Source organism: Falco cherrug, chromosome 16 (genome assembly GCF_023634085.1).
Source record: "Falco cherrug isolate bFalChe1 chromosome 16, bFalChe1.pri, whole genome shotgun sequence".
NCBI lineage: Eukaryota > Metazoa > Chordata > Aves > Falconiformes > Falconidae > Falco > Falco cherrug.
In genome coordinates this window covers 653,358-668,211 of record NC_073712.1, presented here as the reverse complement: position 1 = coordinate 668,211, position 14,854 = coordinate 653,358, and positions in this window count along the sequence as shown.

The window sequence follows — 14,854 nt, the reverse complement described above, 5'->3', positions numbered from 1 at the left end:
TGGGCCGTGGTAAGCTGTGATGGCCCGTGGTGGGCTGGGTCGGACTGTGGTGTGATGGGACGGGCTGTGGTGGGCTGGGACGGGCTGTGGTGGGCTGGGACGGGCTGTGGTGGGCTGGGACAGGCTGGGACGGGCTGGGACGGGCCGTGGTGGGCCGGGACGGGCTGTGGTGGGCTGGGACGGGCTCTGGTGGGCTTGGACAGGCTGTGGTGGGCTGGGACGAGCCGTTGTAAGCTGGGACGGGCCGTGATGGGCCGCGACGGGCCGTGGTGGGTTGTTATGGGCCGTGGTGGGCTGGGACGGGCTGTGGTGGGCTGTGGTGGGCCTGTGGTGTGCTGTGATGGGCTGTGGTAAGCTGGGACGGGATGTGGTAAGCTGGGACGGGCTTTCGTGGGCTGGGACGGGTTGTCGTGGGCTGGGACGGGCCGTGGTGAGCTGGGACGGGCCGTGGTCGGCTGGGACGGGCTGTCGTGGGCTGGGACGGGCTGTGGTGAGCTGGGACGGGCCGTGGTGGGCCGGGACGGGCCGTGGTGGGCCGGGACAGGCCGTGGCGGGCTGGGACAAACTGTGGTGGGCTGGGATGAACTGTGGTGGGCTGTGGTGGGCTGGGACGGGCTGTGGTGATCTGGGACGGGCTGTGGTAGGCTGGGACAAACTGTGGCGGGCTGTGGTGGGCCGTGGTGGGCCGGGACGGGCCGTGGTGGGCCGGGAAAGGCTGTGTTTGGCTGGGACAGGCTGTGTTTGGCTGGGACAGGCTGTGGTGGGCTGGGATGGGCCGTGGTGGGCCGGGACGGGCCGTGGTGGGCCGGGCCGGGCCGTCGTGCGCTGCGACGGGCCATGCCGGGTTGGGACGGGTTGTGGCGGGCTGGGACGAGCTGTGGTGGTCTGTGGTGGGCTGTGGTGGACCGTGGTGGGCTGTGATGGCCTGTGGTAAGCTGGGACGGGATGTGGTAAGCTGGGACGGGCTTTCGTGGGCTGGGACGGGTTGTCGTGGGCTGGGACGGGCTGGGACAGGCCGTGGTGAGCTGGGACGGGCCGTGGTCGGCTGGGACGGGCTGTGGTGGGCTGGGACGGGCTGTGGTGAGCTGGGACGGGCCGTGGTGGGCCGGGACGGGCCGTGGTGGGCCGGGACGGGCCGTGGCGGGCTGGGACAAACTGTGGTGGGCTGGGATGAACTGTGGTGGGCTGTGGTGGGCTGGGACGGGCTGTGGTGATCTGGGACGGGCTGTGGTAGGCTGGGACAAACTGTGGCGGGCTGGGACGGGCCGTGGCGGGTTGGGACGGGCCGTGGCGGGCTGGGACGGGCTGTGGTAGGCTGGGACGGGCTGTGGTGTGCTGGGACGGGCTGTGGTGGGCTGGGCTGGGCTGTGGCAAGCCGTGGTGGGCCGTGGTAAGCTGTGATGGCCCGTGGTGGGCTGGGTCGGACTGTGGTGTGATGGGACGGGCTGTGGTGGGCTGGGACGGGCTGTGGTGGGCTGGGACGGGCTGTGGTGGGCTGGGACAGGCTGGGACGGGCTGGGACGGGCCGTGGTGGGCCGGGACGGGCTGTGGTGGGCTGGGACGGGCTCTGGTGGGCTTGGACAGGCTGTGGTGGGCTGGGACGAGCCGTTGTAAGCTGGGACGGGCCGTGATGGGCCGCGACGGGCCGTGGTGGGTTGTTATGGGCCGTGGTGGGCTGGGACGGGCTGTGGTGGGCTGTGGTGGGCCTGTGGTGTGCTGTGATGGGCTGTGGTAAGCTGGGACGGGATGTGGTAAGCTGGGACGGGCTTTCATGGGCTGGGACGGGTTGTCGTGGGCTGGGACGGGCTGTGGTGAGCTGGGACGGGCCGTGGTGGGCCGGGACGGGCTGTGGTGGGCCGGGACGGGCCGTGGCGGGCTGGGACGAACTGTGGTGGGCTGGGATGAACTGTGGTGGTCTGTGGTGGGCTGGGACGGGCTGTGGTGATCTGGGACGGGCTGTGGTAGGCTGGGACAAACTGTGGCGGGCTGTGGTGGGCCGTGGTGGGCCGGGACGGGCCGTGGTGGGCCGGGAAAGGCTGTGTTTGGCTGGGACAGGCTGTGTTTGGCTGGGACAGGCTGTGGTGGGCTGGGATGGGCCGTGGTGGGCCGGGACGGGCCGTGGTGGGCCGGGACGGGCCGTCGTGGGCTGCGACGGGCCGTGGCGGGCTGGGACGGGTTGTGGAGGACTGGGACAAACTGTGGTGGTCTGTGGTGGGCTGTGGTGGACCGTGGTGGGCTGTGATGGGCTGTGGTAAGCTGGGACGGGATGTGGTAAGCTGGGACGGGCTTTCATGGGCTGGGACGGGTTGTCGTGGGCTGGGACGGGCTGTGGTGAGCTGGGACGGGCCGTGGTGGGCCGGGACGGGCTGTGGTGGGCCGGGACGGGCCGTGGCGGGCTGGGACGAACTGTGGTGGGCTGGGATGAACTGTGGTGGTCTGTGGTGGGCTGGGACGGGCTGTGGTGATCTGGGACGGGCTGTGGTAGGCTGGGACAAACTCTGGCGGGCTGTGGTGGGCCGTGGTGGGCCGGGACGGGCCGTGGTGGGCCGGGAAAGGCTGTGTTTGGCTGGGACAGGCTGTGTTTGGCTGGGACAGGCTGTGGTGGGCTGGGATGGGCCGTGGTGGGCCGGGACGGGCCGTGGTGGGCCGGGACGGGCCGTGGTGGGCTGCGACGGGCCGTGGCGGGCTGGGACGGGTTGTGGAGGACTGGGACAAACTGTGGTGGTCTGTGGTGGGCTGTGGTGGACCGTGGTGGGCTGTGATGGGCTGTGGTAAGCTGGGACGGGATGTGGTAAGCTGGGACGGGCTTTCGTGGGCTGGGACGGGTTGTCGTGGGCTGGGACGGGCTGGGACGGGCTGGGACGGGCCGTGGTGAGCTGGGACGGGCCGTGGTCGGCTGGGACGGGCTGTGGTGGGCTGGGACGGGCTGTGGTGAGCTGGGACGGGCCGTGGTGGGCCGGGACGGGCTGTGGTGGGCCGGGACGGGCCGTGGCGGGCTGGGACAAACTGTGGTGGGCTGGGATGAACTGTGGTGGGCTGTGGTGGGCTGGGACGGGCTGTGGTGATCTGGGACGGGCTGTGGTAGGCTGGGACAAACTGTGGCGGGCTGTGGTGGGCCGTGGTGGGCCGGGACGGGCCGTGGTGGGCCGGGAAAGGCTGTGTTTGGCTGGGACAGGCTGTGTTTGGCTGGGACAGGCTGTGGTGGGCTGGGATGGGCCGTGGTGGGCCGGGACGGGCCGTGGTGGGCCGGGACGGGCCGTCGTGGGCTGCGACGGGCCGTGGCGGGCTGGGACGGGTTGTGGAGGACTGGGACGAACTGCGGTGGTCTGTGGTGGGCTGTGGTGGACCGTGGTGGGCTGTGATGGGCTGTGGTAAGCTGGGACGGGATGTGGTAAGCTGGGACGGGCTTTCGTGGGCTGGGACGGGTTGTCGTGGGCTGGGACGGGCTGGGACGGGCCGTGGTGAGCTGGGACGGGCCGTGGTCGGCTGGGACGGGCTGTGGTGGGCTGGGACGGGCTGTGGTGAGCTGGGACAAACTGTGGCGGGCCGGGACGGGCCGTGGCGGGCTGGGACAAACTGTGGTGGGCTGGGATGAACTGTGGTGGTCTGTGGTGGGCTGGGACGGGCTGTGGTGATCTGGGACGGGCTGTGGTAGGCTGGGACAAACTGTGGCGGGCTGGGACGGGCCGTGGCGGGCTGGGACGGGCCGTGGCGGGTTGGGACGGGCCGTGGCGGGCTGGGACGGGCTGTGGTAGGCTGGGACGGGCCGTGGTGGGCTGGGACGGGCTGTGGTGGGCTGGGCTGGGCTGTGGCAAGCCGTGGTGGGCCGTGGTAAGCTGTGATGGGCCGTGGTGGGCTGGGTCGGACTGTGGTGGGCTGGGACGGGCTGTGGTGGGCTGGGACGGGCCATGGTGGGCTGGGACAGGCTGTGGTGGGCTGTGGTGGACCGTGGTGGGCTGTGATGGGCTCTGGTAAGCTGGGACGGGCTTTCATGAGCTGGGACGGGCTGTCGTGGGCTGGGACGGGCTGGGACGAGCTGTGACGGGCTGGGACGGGCTGCGGTGGGCTGGGAAGGCCTGGGACGGGACGGGACGAGCTGGGACGGGACGCGACAGGCTGGGACGGGCTGTTCTGGGACGGGACGGGACGGGCTGGGACGGGATGGGACAGGCTGGGATGGGCCGGGACTGGCTCTGGTGGGCCGTGATGGGCCGGGCCGGGCCGTGGTGGTTGTGGTGCGCTGGGAAGAGCTGTGGTGAGCTGAGACGGGCTGTGGTGGGCTGCGATGGAAAAGATGGTGGCAGACCTGGTAAGGAGGTCTGCCTGCTCTTCCCTTCTACGTGCCTGGATAACCCTGGGGCAAAGCAGAGCTCTACTGGCTTGGGTAGAGCTAAAACACCTCAAGAGGAGGGAGCTGTCGGCGCTTATTTTGGCTGAATGGAGGCAGGGGGTAGTACCTGTTATGTGAAGGCTATAGGGGAACGTCCTTGCCTTTGTTTAGTCTTACAAAAGTCCCTCGTATAGAGAACTTCCTTGAGTCTGTTTTCAAAAGCTCGTTTATCAGAGCTCCTGAAGTCGGGCCTCCCTTGCCACGACAGTGTAATCTTCAGTTCTCCCTTCCTTTCTCCCTTAGGTTGAAAACAGCTTTTCTATTTCTGTCCCCATCTGCAAACAGTTCCACAAGAACATCGTAGGGAAAGGCGGTGCCAACATGAAGAAGGTGAGATATTCTTCCTAACACAGGTGGGCTGGGACGGGCTGTCGTGGGCTGGGACGGGCCGCGGTGGTCCGGGACGGGCCGCGGTGGTCCGGGACGGGCTGTGGTGGGCTGGGACGGGCTGTGGTGGGCTGGGACATTCTGTGACGGGCTGTGGTGGGCCGGGACATTCTGTGACGGGCTGTGGTGGGCCGGGACGGGCTGTGGTGGGCCGGGACGGGCTGTGGTGGGCCGGGGCGGGCTGTGACATTCTGTGGTGGGCTGGGACGGGCTGTGGTGGGCTGGGACGGGCTGTGTTGTGCAGGGACGGGCTGTTGCTGGCGGTGACGGGCTGTGGTGGGCTGGGACAGGCTGGGAAGGGCTGTGGTGGGCTGTGGTGGGCTGGAACGGTTTGTGGTGATCTGGAACGGGCTGTGATGGGCTGGGACGGGCTGGGACATGCTGGGACGGTCTGTGGTGGACTGGGACGGTCTGTGGTTTGGTGGGACGGGCTGGGACGGGCTGTGGTGTGCTGGGACAGGCTGTGGTGGGCTGTGGTGGTCTGGGACGGGCTGGGACGGGCTGTGGTGGGCTGTGGTGGGTTCTGCTGAGCTTGAGACGGGCTGTGGTGGGCTGGAACGAGCTGGGATGGGTTGTGGTGGGCTGGGACGGGCTCTGGTGGGCTGGTACGGGCTGTGGTGGGATGGGACGGGCTGTGGTGGGCGGGGACGGGCTGTGGTGGGCTGGAACGGTCTGTGGTGGGCTGGGACGGTCTGTGGTGGGCTGGGACGGGCTGCGACGGGCTGGGACGGGCTGTGGTGTGCTGGGATGGGCTGTGCTGGTCTGTGGTGGGCTGGGACAGGCGGGGACGGGCTGTGGTGGGCTGGGACGGGCTGGGATGGGCTGGCACGGGCTGGGACGGGCTGTGTTGGGCTAGGGACGGGCTGTGGTGTGCTGGGACGGGCTGTGGTTCGCTGGGACGGGCCATGGTAATCCGGGACGGGCTGGGGTAGGCCGGGTCGGGCTGTGGTGGGCTGTGGTGAGTTGGGACGGGCTGTGGTCGACTGTGGTGGGCTGGGATGGGCTGCGGTGGGCTGGGACGGGATGTGGTGGACAGGGACAGGCTGTGGTGGGTGGGGACGTGCTGTGGTGGGCTTGGACGGGCTGGGACGGTCTGTAGTGGGCTGTGGTGTGCTGGCAAGGTCTGGGACGGGCCGTGGTGGGCCAGGACGGGCTGTGGTAAGCCAGGATGGGCTCTGGTGGGCCGGGACGGGCTGTGGTGGGCTGTGGTGGGTTGGGACTGGCTGTGGTGGGCTGTGGTGGGCTGTGGTGGGCTGGGACCGGCTGCGGTGGGCTGTGGTGGGCTGGAATGGGCTGGGACGGGCTGTGGTGGGTGTGGTGGCCTGGGACGCGCTGTGGTGAGCTGAGACGGGCTGTGGTGGGCTGGGATTTGCTGGGACGGCTGGAAGGGGCTGTGGTGGGCTGGGACGGTCTGCGGTGGCTGGGACGGTCTGCGGTGGGCTGGGACGGGCTGGGACGGGCTGGGATTGGCTGCGGTGGCCTTGGACGAGCTGCGGTGGGCTGGGACGGGCTGCGGTGGGCTGGGACGGGCTGCGGTGGGCTGGGACGGGCCGTGGTGGGCCGGGCCGGGCCGTGGTGGGCTGGGCCGGGCCGTGGTGGGCCGGGACGGGCCTTGGTGGGCCGGGACGGGCCGTGGTGGGCCGGGACGGGCCGTGGTGGGCCGGGATGGGCCGTGGGGGGCCGGGACGGGCTGTGTTTGGCTGGGACGGGCTGTGGTGGGCTGGGACGGGCCGTGGTGGGACGGGACGGGCCGTGGTGGGCCAGGACGGGCCGTGGTGGGCCGGGACGGGCCGTGGCGGGCTGGGACGGGTTGTGGAGGACTGGGACGAACTGTGGTGGTCTGTGGTGGGCTGGGACGGGCTGTGGTGATCTGGGACGGGCTGTGCCGGGCTGGGACAAACTGTGGCGGGCTGGGACGGGCCGTGGCGGGTTGGGACGGGCCGTGGCGGGTTGGGACGGGCCGTGGCGGGCTGGGACGGGCTGTGGTGGGCTGGGACAGGCCGTGGTGGGCTGGGACGGGCTGTGGTGGGCTGGGCTGGGCCGTGGCAAGCCGTGGTGGGCCATGGTAAGCTGTGATGGGCCGTGGTGGGCTGGGTCGGACTGTGGTGTGATGGGACGGGCTGTGGTGGGCTGGGACGGGCCGTGGTGGGCTGGGACGGGCCGTGGTGGGCTGGGACGGGCCGTGGTGGGCTGGGACGGGCCATGGCGGGCCGGGACGGGCCGTGGTGGGCCGGGACGGGCCATGGTGGGCTGGGACAGGCTGTGGTGGGCTGTGGTGGACCGTGGTGGGCTGTGATGGGCTGTGGTAAGCTGGGACGGGATGTGGTAAGCTGGGACGGGCTTTCATGAGCTGGGACGGGCTGTCGTGGGCTGGGACGGGCTGGGACGAGCTGTGACGGGCTGGGACGGGCTGCGGTGGGCTGGGAAGGCCTGGGACGGGACGGGACGAGCTGGGACGGGACGCGACAGGCTGGGACGGGCTGTTCTGGGACGGGACGGGACGGGCTGGGACGGGATGGGACAGGCTGGGATGGGCCGGGACTGGCTCTGGTGGGCCGTGATGGGCCGGGCCGGGCCGTGGTGGTTGTGGTGCGCTGGGAAGAGCTGTGGTGAGCTGAGACGGGCTGTGGTGGGCTGCGATGGAAAAGATGGTGGCAGACCTGGTAAGGAGGTCTGCCTGCTCTTCCCTTCTACGTGCCTGGATAACCCTGGGGCAAAGCAGAGCTCTACTGGCTTGGGTAGAGCTAAAACACCTCAAGAGGAGGGAGCTGTCGGCGCTGTTTTGGCTGAATGGAGGCAGGGGGTAGTACCTGTTATGTGAAGGCTATAGGGGAACGTCCTTGCCTTTGTTTAGTCTTACAAAAGTCCCTCGTATAGAGAACTTCCTTGAGTCTGTTTTCAAAAGCTCGTTTATCAGAGCTCCTGAAGTCGGGCCTCCCTTGCCACGACAGTGTAATCTTCAGTTCTCCCTTCCTTTCTCCCTTAGGTTGAAAACAGCTTTTCTATTTCTGTCCCCATCTGCAAACAGTTCCACAAGAACATCGTAGGGAAAGGCGGTGCCAACATGAAGAAGGTGAGATATTCTTCCTAACACAGGTGGGCTGGGACGGGCTGTGGTGGGCTGGGACGGGCCGCGGTGGTCCGGGACGGGCCGCGGTGGTCTGGGACGGGCTGTCGTGGGCTGGGACGGGCTGCGGTGGTCCGGGACGGGCCGCGGTGGTCCGGGACGGGCTGTGGTGTGCTGGGATGGGCTGTGGTGGGCTGGGACATTCTGTGACGGGCTGTGGTGGGCCGGGACATTCTGTGACGGGCTGTGGTGGGCCGGGACGGGCTGTGGTGGGCCGGGGCGGGCTGTGACATTCTGTGGTGGGCTGTGGTGGGCTGGGAAGGGCTGTGGTGGGCTGGGACGGGGTGTGTTGTGCAGGGACGGGCTGTTGCTGGCGGTGACGGGCTGTGGTGGGCTGGGACAGGCTGGGAAGGGCTGTGGTGTGCGGTGATGGTCTGTAGTGAGTTCGGACAGGCTAGGAAGGGCTGTGGTGGGCTGTGGTGGGCTGGAACGGTTTGTGGTGATCTGGAACGGGCTGTGATGGGCTGGGACGGGCTGGGACATGCTGGGACGGTCTGTGGTTCACTGGGACGGTCTGTGGTTTGGTGGGACGGGCTGGGACGGGCTGGGACGGGCTGTGGTGTGCTGGGACGGGCTGTGGTGGGCTGTGGTGGTCTGGGACGGGCTGGGACGGGCTGTGGTGGGCTGTGGTGGGTTCTGCTGAGCTTGAGACGGGCTGTGGTGGGCTGGAACGAGCTGGGATGGGTTGTGGTGGGCTGGGACGGGCTGTGGTGGGCTGGTACGGGCTGTGGTGGGATGGGACGGGCTGTGGTGGGCGGGGACGGGCTGTGGTGGGCTGGGACGGTCTGTGGTGGGCTGGGACGGTCTGTGGTGGGCTGGGACGGGCTGTGGTGTGCTGGGACGGGCTGTGCTGGTCTGTGGTGGGCTGGGACGGGCGGGGACGGGCTGTGGTGGGCTGGGACGGGCTGGGATGGGCTGTCGTGGGCTGGGACGGGCTGTGTTGGGCTAGGGACGGGCTGTGGTGTGCTGGGACGGGCTGTGGTTCGCTGGGACGGGCCATGGTAATCCGGGACGGGCTCTGGAAGGCCGGGTCGGGCTGTGGTGGGCTGTGGTGAGTTGGGACGGGCTGTGGTCGACTGTGGTGGGCTGGGATGGGCTGCGGTGGGCTGGGACGGGATGTGGTGGACAGGGACGGGCTGTGGTGGGTGGGGACGTGCTGTGGTGGGCTTGGACGTGCTGGGACGGGCTGGGACGGTCTGTAGTGGGCTGTGGTGGGCTGGCAAGGTCTGGGACGGGATGTGGTGAGCTGGGACGGGCTGTGGGCTGGGACGGGACGGGACGGGCCGTGGTGGGCCGGGACGGGCTGTGGTAAGCCGGGATGGGCTCTGGTGGGCCGGGACGGGCTGTGGTGGGCTGTAGTGGGTTGGGACTGGCTGTGGTGGGCTGTGGTGGGCTGTGGTGGGCTGGGACCGGCTGCGGTGGGCTGTGGTGGGCTGGAATGGGCTGGGACGGGCTGTGGTGGGTGTGGTGGGCTGGGACGCGCTGTGGTGAGCTGAGACTGGCTGTGGTGGGCTGGGATTTGCTGGGACGGCTGGAAGGGGCTGTGGTGGGCTGGGACGGGCTGGGACGGGCTGGGACTGGCTGTGGTTGGCTGTGGTGGGCTGGGACGCGCTGTGGTGGGCTGCGACAAGCTGGGACGGGCCGTGGTGGGATTGCACGGGCTGTGGTGGGCTGGGACGGGCCGCGGTGGGCTGGGACGGGCCGTGGTGTGCCGGGACGGGCCGTGGTGTGCCGGGACGGGCCGTGGTGGGCCGGGACGGGCTGTGTTTGGCTGGGACAGGCTGTGGTGGGCTGGGACGGGCCGTGGTGGGACGGGCCGGGCCGTGGTGGGCCAGGACGGGCCGTGGTGGGCTGGGACGGGCCGTGGCGATTTGGGACGGGTTGTGGAGGACTGGGACGAACTGTGGTGGTCTGTGGTGGGCTGGTACGGGCCGTGGTGGGCTGGGACGGGCTGGGACGAGCTGTGCCGGGCTGGGACTGGCTGTGGTGGGCTGCGGTAGGCTGTGGTGTGCTGTAGTGGTCTGTGATGGGCTGGGACGGGCTGTGGTGGGCTGGGACAAGCTGTCGTGGGCTGGGACGGGCTGTCGTGGGCTGGGACGGGCTGTCGTGGGCTGTGGGGGCCTGGGACATGCTGTGGTGGGCTGGGAAGGGCTGGGACAAGCTGTGACGGGCTGAAACGAGCTGTGACGGGCTGTGGTGTGCTGTAGTGGCCTGTGTTGTGCTGTAGTGGCCTGTGGTGGGCTGGGACAAACTGTGGTGGGCTATGGTGGGCTGGGATGAGCTGGGACAGGCTGGGACGGGTTGTGGTGGGCTGTGGTGGGCTGGGACGGGCTGTGGTGCGCTGGGATGGGCTGTAGTGGGCTGTGGTGTGCTGTGGAGGGCTGGGACGGGCTGTGATGTGCCGTGGTGGGCTGGGACGGGCCGTGGTGGGCTGGGATGGGCTAGGACGGGCTGTGGTGGGCTGGGACGGGCTGGGACTGGCTGTGGTTGGCTGTGGTGGGCTGGGACGCGCTGTGGTGGGCTGCGACAAGCTGGGACGGGCCGTGGTGGGATGGCACGGGCTGTGGTGGGCTGGGACGGGCTGTGGTGGGCTGGTACGGGCTGTGGCGGGCTGGAGCGGGCTGTGGTGGGTTGTGGTGAGCTGGGACGGGCTGACACGGGCTGTGGTAAGCTGGGATGGGCTGTGGTGGGCTGGGATGGGCTGGGACTTTCTGTGGTGAGCTGCGACGGTCTGTGGTGGGCTGGAACGGGCTGTGGTGGGCTGGGAAAGGCTGTGGTGGGCCGGGACGGGCCGTGGTGGGCCGGGACGGGCCGTGGTGGGCCGGGACGGGGCGTAGTGGGCCGGGACGGGCCGTGGTGGGCCGGGACGGGCCATGGTGGGCTGGGACGGGCCGTGGCGGTTTGGGACGGGTTGTGGCGGGCCGGGACGAACTGTGGTGGTCTGTTGTGGGCTGGGACGGGCCGTGGTGGGCTGGGACGGGCTGGGACGAGCTGTGACGGGCTGGGACGAGCTGTGACGGGCTGGGACGAGCTTTGACGGGCTGGGACGGGCTGTGGTGGGCTGCGGTAGGCTGTGGTGTGCTGTAGTGGTCTGTGGTGGGCTGGGACGGGCTGTCGTGGGCTGGGACGGGCTGTCGTGGGCTGGGACGGGCTGTCGTGGGCTGGGACGGGCTGTCGTGGGCTGGGACGGGCTGTCGTGGGCTGTGGGGGCCTGGGACATGCTGTGGTGGGCTGGGAAGGGCTGGGACAAGCTGTGACGGGCTGGGGCGAGCTGTGATGGGCTGGGACGGGCTGCGGTGGGCTGGGACATGCTGGGACGGGCTGTGGTAGGCTGAGACAGGCTGGTACGTGCTGTGGTGAGCAGAGACGGGCTGTGGTGGGCTTGGACGGGCCGTGGTGGGCTAGGACGGACTGGTACTTGATGTGGTGGGCTGGTATGGGCTGTGGTGGGCTGGGACGGGCTGGGATGGTCTGGGACGGGCTGTAGTGGGCTGTGGTGGTTTGTGGTGAGCTGTGGTGGGCTGGGATTGGCTTTGGTGGGCGGGGAGAGATTTTGCTGGGCGGGGACAGGCTGTGGTGGGCGAGGACAGGTTGTGGTGGGCGGAGACGGGCTGTGGTGGGCTGGGACGGGCTGTGGTGGGCTGGGACGGGCTGTGGTGGGCTGTGGTGGGCTGGGACGGGCTGTGGTGGGCTGGGACGGGCTGTGGTGGGCTAGGACGGGCTGTGGTGGGTAGGCACGGGCTGTGGTGGGCTGGGACGGGCTGGGATGGGTTGGCACGGGCTGGGACGGGCTGTGACGGGCTGTGGTGAGCTGGGACGGGCTGTGGTGGGCTAGGACGGGCTGTGGTGTGCTGGGACAAGTTGTGGTGGGTTGTGGTGCGCCGTGGTGGGCCGGACAGGGCTGTGGTGGGCCGGGACGGGCTGTGGTGGGCTGGGAAGGCCTGGGACAGGCTGGGACGAGCTGTGCTGGGCGGGGACGGGCTCTTCTGGGCGGGGACGGGCTCTGCTGGGCGGGGACGGGCTGTGGTGGGTTGTGGTGAGCTGGGACGGGCTGGGACGGGCTGACACGGGCTGTGGTGGGCTGGGATGGACAGGTACGACCTGTGGTGGGCTTGGACGTGTTGTGGTGGGCTGGGACTGGCTCTGGTTGGCTGGGACGGGCTGTGGTGGGCTGGGATGGATAGGTACGACCTGTGGTGGGCTTGGACGGGTTGTGGTGGGCTGGGACGGGCTGTGGTGGGCTGTGGTGGGCTGGGATGGACAGGCACGAGCTGTGGTGGGCTTGGACGGGCTGTGGTGGGCTGGGATTGGCTATGGTGGGCTGTGGTGGGCTGGGACGGGCTGTGGTGAGCTGGGACAGGCCGTGGTGGGCTGGGACGGGCCGTGGTGAATTGGGACGGGCTGTGGTGGGCTGGGACGGGCTGTGGTGGGCTGGGACGGGCTGCAGTGGGCTGAGGTGGGCTGGGACGGGCCGTGGTGGGCTGGGACGGGCCGTGGTGGGCTGGGACAGGCTGTGGTGGGCCGTAATGGGCTGTGGTCGGCCGTGTTGGGACGGGACGAGCTGTGGTGAGCCGGGACGGGCTGTGGTGGGCTCGGACGGGCTGGGACGGGCTGCGCTGGGCTGGGACGGGCTGCGCTGGGCTGTGACGGGCTGCGCTGGGCTGGGACGGGCTGCGGTGGGCTGAGACAGGCTGGTACGTGCTGTGGTGAGCAGAGACGGGCCGTGGTGGGCTGGGACAAGCCGTGGTGGGCTAGGACGGACTGGTACTTGATGTGGTGGGCTGGTACGGGCTGTGGTGGGCTGGGACAGGCTGTGGTGGGCTGGGACGGGCTGGGACTGGCTGTTGTGGGCTGGGACGGGCTGCGGTGGGCTGGGACGGGCTGTGACGGGCTGTCGTGGGCTGGGATGGGCTGGGATGGTCTGGAACGGGCTGTGGTGGTTTGTGGTGAGCTGTGGTGGGCTGGGATGGGCTGAGGTGGGCGGGGAGAGATTTTGCTGGGCGGGGACAGGCTGTGGTGGGCGAGGACAGGTTGTGGTGGGCGGAGACGGGCTGGGACGGGCTGTGGTGGGCTGTGGTGGGCTGGGACGGGCTGTGGTGTGCTGGGACGAGCTGTGGTGTGCTGGGACGGGCTGTGGTGGGCTGGCACAGGCTGCGCTGGGCTGGGACGGGCTGCGCTGGGCTGGGACGGGCTGTGGTGGGCTGGGACGGGCTGTGGTGGGCTAGGACGGGCTGCGGTGGGCGGGGACGGGCTGTGGTAGGCTGAGACAGGCTGGTACGTGCTGTGCTGAGTGGAGACAGGCCGTGGTGCGCTGGGACGGGCCGTGGTGGTCTGGGACGGGCCGTGGTGCGCTGGGACGGACTGGTACTTGATGTGGTGGACTGGTACGGGCTGTGGTGGACTGGGACGGGCTGTGGTGGTCTGGGACAAGCTGGGACTGGCTGTGGTGGGCTGTGACGGGCTGTCGTGGGCTGGGATGGGCTGGGACAGGCTGTGGTGGGCTGTGGTGGGCTGGGACAAGCTGTGACTGGCTGCGGTGGGCTGGGACGGGCTGTGGTAGGCTGGGACGGGTTGTGGTGGGCTGGGACGGACTGTGGTGGGCTGGGACGGGCTGTGGTGGGCTAGAGGTGGGCTGGGACGGGCCGTGGTGGGCTGGGACGGGCCGTGGTGGGCTGGGACAGGCTGTGGTGGGCCGTAATGGGCTGTGGTCGGCCGTGTTGGGACGGGACGAGCTGTGGTGAGCCGGGACGGGCTGTGGTGGGCTGGGACGGGCTGGGACGGGTTGCGGTGGGCTGGGACGGGCTGCGCTGGGCTGGGACGGGCTGCGCTGGGCTGGGACGGGCTGCGTTGGGCTGGGACGGGCTGCGGTGGGCTGGGACGGGCTGCGGTGGGCTGGGACATGCTGGGACGGGCTGTGGTAGGCTGAGACAGGCTGGTACGTGCTGTGGTGAGCAGAGACGGGCCGTGGTGGGCTGGGACAAGCCGTGGTGGGCTAGGACGGACTGGTACTTGATGTGGTGGGCTGGTACGGGCTGTGGTGGGCTGGGACGGGCTGTGGTGGGCTGGGACGGGCTGGGACTGGCTGTTGTGGGCTGGGACGGGCCGCGGTGGGCTGGGACTTTCTGTGACGGGCTGTCGTGGGCTGGGATGGGCTGGGATGGTCTGGGACGGGCTGTGGTGGGCTGTGGTGGGCTGGGACGGGCTGTGGTGGGCTGGGACGGGCTGTGGTGGGCTAGGACGGGCTGTGGTTGGTAGGCACGGGCTGTGGTGGGCTGGGACGGGTTGGCACGGGCTGGGACGGGCTGTGACGGGCTGTGGTGGGCTGGGACGGGCTGTGGTGGGCTAGGACGGGCTGTGGTGTGCTGGGACAAGTTGTGGTGGGTTGTGGTGCGCCGTGGTGGGCCGGACAGGGCTGTGGTGGGCCGGGACGGGCTGTGGTGGGCTGGGAAGGCCTGGGACAGGCTGGGACTAGCTGTGCTGGGCTGGGACGGGCTCTGCTGGGCGGGGACGGGCTCTGCTGGGCGGGGACGGGCTGTGGTGGGTTGTGGTGAGCTGGGACGGTCTGGGACGGGCTGACACGGGCTGTGGTGGGCTGGGATGGACAGGTACGACCTGTGGTGGGCTTGGACGTGTTGTGGTGGGCTGGGACTGGCTCTGGTTGGCTGGGACGGGCTGTGGTGGGCTGTGGTGGGCTGGGATGGATAGGTACGACCTGTGGTGGGCTTGGACGGGTTGTGGTGGGCTGGGACTGCTTCTGGTTGGCTGGGACGGGCTGTGGTGGGCTGTGGTGGGCTGGGATGGACAGGCACGAGCTGTGGTGGGCTTGGACGGGCTCTGGTGGGCTGGGACTGGCTATGGTGGGCTGTGGTGGGCTGGGACAAGCTGTGGTTCGCTGGGACAGGCCGTGGTGGGCTGGGACGGGCCGTGGTGAATTGGGACGGGCTGTTGTG